The following is a 7,156-nucleotide window of genomic DNA, read 5'->3' on the forward strand; positions in this document are numbered from 1 at the left end:
TGTTCATAGATCGTGGGAAATTACCTAGAAAGCCAGGGAGCTTTCTAGGTAATTTCCCACGATCTAGCCAGGGAGCTTTCTAGGTAATTTCCCACGATCTATGAACAGCCAGCAGAGGGCGCCTCACCGCAAATGAAGCTAAATATAGATCATTGATCTATTTTTAGCCTCATTCCCTGGGGTTTTGCAGCGAGGAGCAGCCTGCATTAGCACAGCTCCTTGCTGCAAAATGTTTTAACCCCTTCAGAAGGATTTACATCGTTGGACGTTACAGATCTGCGGAGGGTAAGTATATTGTTGGTTTATTATGTTTTTTTACTCACAGAACGAGGGTCTTCAGTGACTGGATTGGGCGTTGAATAAAATACTGCAACAACCATTGTTTTTATTTCATTAAAATAATTTTAAAAAATGTGTTTGTGTTTTATTTAACCCTTTACTAGTATTGGATTAATAATGGATAGGTGTCATAATTGACGCCTCTCCATTATTAATTAGGCTTAATGTCACCTTACAATAGCAAGGTGGCATTAACCCTTCATTACCCCATATCCCACCGCTACACGGGAATGGGAAGAGAGTGGCCAAGTGCCAGAATAGGCGCATCTTCCAGATGTGCCTTTTCTGGGGTGGCTGGGGGCAGATATTTTTAGCCAGGGGGGGGCCAATAACCGTGGACCCTCTCCAGGCTATTAATATCTGCCCTCAGTCACTGGCTTTACTACTCTGGCGGAGAAAATTGCGCGGGAGCCCACGCCAATTTTTTCCGCCATTTAACCCTTTATTTTAAGAGCTAGAACGGCCAAATTTTGCAGATACACACTACTGACATTAGTAGTGTGGAATCTGCAAAAAAAATGGAGAGAAGACATGGTTTACTGTATGTAAACCATGTCTCAAATCATGTCGGGTTTTAGGAAGGAGAAGGAAAAAGCCGGTAATTGAATTACCGGCTTTCAAGCTGTATAGCGCTGGAATAAATATTAATATATATACATATATGTGTCTCACTGACATATATATATATATATATACCTATTCTATGTGTACACATTTATTCTACCTATTCTACTGTAAGCTGTCAGTGTGATTTTACTGTACACCGCACTGAATTACCGGTTTTTCTCTCTAACAGCGCTGCGTATTTCTCGCAAGTCACACTGCTTGTCCGTGTGTAATCCGTATTTTTCACGCTTCCATAGACTTTCATTGGCGTATTTCTTGCGCAGTACGGTGACAAACGCAGCATGCTGCGATTTTGTAGGGCCGTAGAAAGCCGTATAATACTGATCAGTAAAATACGGCAAATAGGAGCAGGGGCATAGAGAATAATTGTGCCGTATTTTTTGCGAGTTTTACGGACGTAGATTCTGCGCTCTTACGTCCGTAAAACTCGCATGTGTGACGGCGGCCTTAAAAGGACGTGTCAGCAGGATTGTGCTCGGTGACTACAGACAGTGTCAGGTCGGTGCCGTTATACTGATTAGGCTGGAGTCACACTAGCGTATTGCATCCTATGCGATATGCTAATGACCCTTGGGTCCTGCTGTGCTGCGAGCGGGAGCCGAGTGTCCTGCGTCTGTGCTCCGAGCCTCTCGCATACAGCGGATCGGAGCACAGCTGCGGAGGAGGCGGAGAAACTAATTTCTCCATCTCCTCCATTGCCAGGGTCCGCATTTAGCACACAGCACTCGGATGATATCTGAATGATGTGCGCGGTCTCACTCGCACCCATGGGCTTATTTGGGAGCTAGTGAGCAGAGACTCTGCGATTGTCTCGGACCGAGGAAAACGGCCGGCAAAAAATCGGCTGCTGTGAGTTGCCCCATAACTTAACATTGGTCCTAGTGCAATGCGATTTTTAATCGCATTGCACTCGTCCGTTTAAGTCGCCAGTGTGACCCCGGCCTTACACTGATACCTGGTGATGAAATTCGTCTTGTTGTTTGGACAGTTAAGAAAGCAGCAGAAAATACTCAGCATTTACCCAACATGTGAACACGGCCTATATATCCAAGCAAAGTGGACGTGATACATGAAATCTCCGCTCTCTGTGGTCTGAAGACGCTGCTGAACTCTGCGGTTTTGGTGCATTCTTTCTCTTTAAACGTCTGCTGAAAACACACACAAAAAAAACACTTGCATTTTTAAAATCAAAAGCTTTTCTGTACTATTAGGCTATGTGCACACGTTGCAGATTTGACTGTGGAATTTCTGTGCAGATTCTGAATTTCTTGGCAGAAAACGCAGGTCAGAATCTGCTCCTTATTTTGGTCTGTGCACACGTTGCAGATTTTTGTGCGGATTTCTTCCTTTTTTTTACCCCTGCAGATTTCTATTATGGAATGGGTGCAGAAACGCAGCAGATCTGCACAAAAGAATGGACATGCTCCTTTTTTGAATCTGCTGCGTTTTCCGTGCAGATTTTTCCGCACCATCAGCACAGCATTTTTGTTTTGCCATTGATTTACATTGTACTGTAAATCACTTGCAGATCTGCAGCATTTCTGCACGGAAAAAAAAAAATCTGTGAATCCGCAGGAAATCTACAACGTGTGCACATACCCAAAAAGCATTAAAAACTCTGCTTAATATCTGCCCAAAATCTAGTAAGGGGAAAATGCATAAAAAAAAACAGTAAACACATAATAATCAGAGGAGACTATTACTGAATAGTGTGATGCGGACACGTGCAAGAAAAAAAACAGAAAACGCAGCATTTACGCTGCATGTGAACACGACCTCAGCGTTACAGGTTTATTACATATTTTATGGGTTTAATAGAAAATATAAATCACGGTATTTACCGATCCCCTTAAATAATCTGATCACTGTGCTGTGTGGGGCGTTACGATTACAGGTACATCAAATATGTCCATGTTATTTGCCAATTTATGATGTTTGTTTTATTTTTTTTTAAATAGTAATGAGCGAATGTGCTCGAATGAAGTCTTATCTGGGAGTGCGTGCTCGCATATCATGCTTGAGTGTCTGTCGGTGCTGATTTGTGGCCTGAAGACATGAGGGGATCGCCTCTTTGTTAGGCCTGTCCCACACGTCCAGATAATTCCGGTACCGGAATTATCCGTGCCTGTGTGCTTACGTAGCACATCAGTGTGGCACACGTGCGGCAGCCGTGTGCCGCCCGTGTGCCGACTGAGGACCACACGAACCGTGCAGGAGACAGCGCTACAGTAAGCACTGTCCCCCCCGCGTGTGGTGCTGAAGCCGGAATTCATCCCTTCCCAGCAGCGTTCGCTGGAGAGAAGGAATGAAAACATTTTTTTTTCTTTTCCCTTAAAAATAAAGTTTGTGCGTCCCCTCCCGCCTCCCATCCCCTGTGCGCCCCCCGCTCGCCAGGAAATACTCACCGACACCCAGCTCCAGCGATGTCTCCTCTCAGGGGCTGCAGCCTGTGCTGTGTGTGCGGTCACGTGGTCCCGCTCATTACAGTGAGGAATATGCGCATATTCCGCACTGTAATGAGCAGGACCACGTGACCACTCACACAGGGCCTGCTGCCGGCACTGAGAGGAGACATGACCGGAGCTGGGTGTCGGTATTTCCTGGCGGCGGGGCGGGGGCGCACATGGGATGGGAAGCGGGAGGGGACGCACAAACTTTATTTTTAAGGGAAAAGAAAAAAAAAAAGATTTTTCATTCCTTCTCTCCAGCAAATGCTGCTGGGAAGAAGGGATGAATTCCGGCTTCAGCACCACACGCCCCCCCCCCCCGCGTGTGGTGCTGAAGCCGGAATTCATCTCTTGCTTACTGTAGCGCTGTGTCCTGCACGGCACACGGACAACATCCGTGTGCGGTACGTGTTTTACACGGACCCATTGACTTTAATGGGTCCGTGTAATCCGTGCGTTCCCACAAACACTGACATGTCTCCGTGTTTTCCAATCGGACACACAGTCCATGAAAACACGCTGACATGTGCAGAGACACATTGATTTTAATGTGTCTACGTGAGTCAGTGTCTCCGGTACGTGAGGAAACTGTCACCTCACGTACCGGAGCCACTGACGTGTGAAACCGGCCTTAGGGAGTCCTCACCTGTTCAGGTTGTCTGTAAATCATGCAGCTGCAGAGACTGGAACATAATCCACCAGCACAGCCAGATGCTGGGATAACACCGGAGTGTGCTCAGATAAAATGCCATCCAAGCACATTCGCTCAACACAAAAAAAAAAACATTCAAAAATTACATTATTTTTATCACGTGTTTTTCATTTTTTACTAATTTTATAGGATGTATAACATTTATAACCTTGTTCTCCGTCTAGAATAACAATCCATACATTGTACAAAGCAGCGTATTCTAATCTTCCTTTGGAGTCAGAAGCTGCAATACAGATCAAGTGCACAGAATTCTCCCCTTACGTCATCACAGCCTGTAGCTAAAGTGTCTGCCTCTAATGTTAAGGTTGAGGGTATGGTTACAGGGGAGACTCACAAAAAAGAAAAAAATGACATTGCTTATTATTTGTACTATTTTTATAAGAACAAAACATTTTTTATCTTCACCTCAGTATACAGTGACCACAGAAATACATTGATACACACAATGTATCTCTATGGACATGTATAATCTGCTTCTGGGTTCACTGCCTGCAATAGAGGTCAAGATTGTGGGCAGCGGCTCCAGTTTGTGGAGATGCAATTTGAGTCCGGGGAGACCCCAATAGGATGGAGAAAAAGTATATAATTTATGCACTGAGTCAGGAGAAGTCACCCCGCCCCCAAAGAGGAGGAGCAATGAACACGTTGGAGACGGGCGAGTATCGGAAGCTGGGACAAAAGCTGACGTGCGGGGACGTGGGACAGTCCCACTGAATCCGGGATGGATGGGAGCTATGTGGTATGCTCGTCACACTGGCCACCTTTGTGCCCTGAAGCATGGCCCCGTTTTCCACCCTGTACCATACGTCAGCACTGGAAGTAACAGCTCACACGGATGTCTCTCTGTGGCGGTCTGGTCTCCTATCAGATCTGTCCCTGTCCACGGATGAAGCAGGCGGGGCGGCACTGATGGATGAAAGGGCCATAGCGGGCCGGTGCTCACGGATGAAGCGGCCACGGCAGATGACGCGGCCACGGTGGGGCGGCACTGATGGATGAAGCGGCAACAGCGAGACAGAGCTGACGGATGAAGCGGCCACGGTGGGGCAGAGCTGACGGATGAAGCGGCCACGGTGGGGCAGAGCTGACGGATGAGGCGGCACGGTGGGGCGGTACCAATGGATGAAGCGGCCACAGCGGGACAGAGCTGATGGATGAAGCGGCACAGCGGGGTGGTGCTGACGTATGAAGCGGCCATGGCAGGGCGGTGCTGACGGATGAAGCGGCCATGGCAGGGCGGTGCTGACGGATGAAGCGGCCATGGCAGGGCGGTGCTGACGGATGAAGCGGCCATGGCAGGGCGGTGCTGACGGATGAAGCGGCCATGGCAGGGCGGTGCTGACGGATGAACCGGCCATGGCAGGACGGTGCTGACGGATGAAGCGGCCATGGCAGGGCGGTGCTGACGGATGAAGCGGCACAGCGGGGCGGTGCGGACGTATGAAGCGGCCATGGCAGGACGGTGCTGACGGATGAAGCGGCCATGGCAGGGCGGTGCTGACGGATGAACCGGCCATGGCAGGACGGTGCTGACGGATGAAGCGGCCATGGCAGGACGGTGCTGACGGATGAACCGGCCATGGCAGGGCGGTGCTGACGGATGAAGCGGCCATGGCAGGACGGTGCTGACGGATGAAGCGGCCATGGCAGGGCGGTGCGGACGTATGAAGCGGCCATGGCAGGACGGTGCTGACGGATGAAGCAGCCATGGCAGGACGGTGCTGACGGATGAACCGGCCATGGCAGGGCGGTGCTGACGGATGAAGCGGCCATGGCAGGGCGGTGCTGACGGATGAAGCGGCCATGGCAGGACGGTGCTGACGGATGAACCGGCCATGGCAGGGCGGTGCTGACGGATGAAGCGGCACAGCGGCGCGGTGCGGACGTATGAAGCGGCCATGGCAGGACGGTGCTGACGGATGAAGCGGCACAGCGGGGCGGTGCTGACGGATGAACCGGCCATGGCAGGGCGGTGCTGACGGATGAAGCGGCACAGCGGGGCGGTGCGGACGTATGAAGCGGCCATGGCAGGGCGGAGCTGACGGATGAAGTGGCCATGGCAGGGCGGTGCTGACGGATGAAGCGGCCATGGCAGGTCGGTGCTGATGGATGAAGCGGTGGGGCGGAGCTGACGGATGAAGCGGCCACAGCGGGGCGGTGCCGATGGATGAAGCGGCCATGGCAGGACGGTGCTGACGGATGAAGCAGCACAGCGGGGCGGTGCTGACGGATGAAGCGGCCATGGCAGGACGGTGCTGACGGATGAAGCGGCACAGCGGGGCGGTGCTGACGGATGAAGCGGCCATGGCAGGTCGGTGCTGATGGATGAAGCGGTGGGGCGGAGCTGACGGATGAAGCGGCCACAGCGGGGCGGTGCCGATGGATGAAACAGCACAGCAGGGCGGTGCTGACGGATGAAGCGGCGGGGCGGAGCTGACGGATGAAGCGGCCATGCTCCTCTACACCCGCACGGATTTCCTTCCTTCGACCTGTTTAACACGTCAGTGGCTCCGGTACGTGAGGTGACAGTTTCCTCACGTACCGGAGACACTGACTCACGTAGACACATTAGAATCAATGTGTCTCTGCACATGTCAGCGTGTTTTCACGGACCGTTTGTCCGTTTGGAAAACACGGAGACATGTCAGTGTTCGTGGGAGCGCACAGATCACACGGACCCATTAAAGTCAATGGTTCCGTGTAAACACGTACCGCACACGGATGCTGTCTGTGTGCCATCCGTGTCCTGTCCGTGTGCGTTTTTCCTGTCATAGGGTTAAAATTGTTGCAATACACAGACACACGTACAGCACACAGACAGCACACGGACCCTAAAAACGTACTCAGGGACATCACACAGATCCCACAAGGATGGCCTACGTGAGCACACGGATAACTCCGGTACCGGAATTATCTGGAGTGGACTTGTGAGCCGCTTCCTCATCCCCTGCAGTCACTTCCCTGCACACACAGCAGGTGGCGCTGTCACACGTCTCATCGCTGTCAGTACAACACCATGGCCCTTTGAACT

Source organism: Ranitomeya imitator, chromosome 10, assembly GCF_032444005.1.
Source record: "Ranitomeya imitator isolate aRanImi1 chromosome 10, aRanImi1.pri, whole genome shotgun sequence".
Lineage (NCBI taxonomy): Eukaryota > Metazoa > Chordata > Amphibia > Anura > Dendrobatidae > Ranitomeya > Ranitomeya imitator.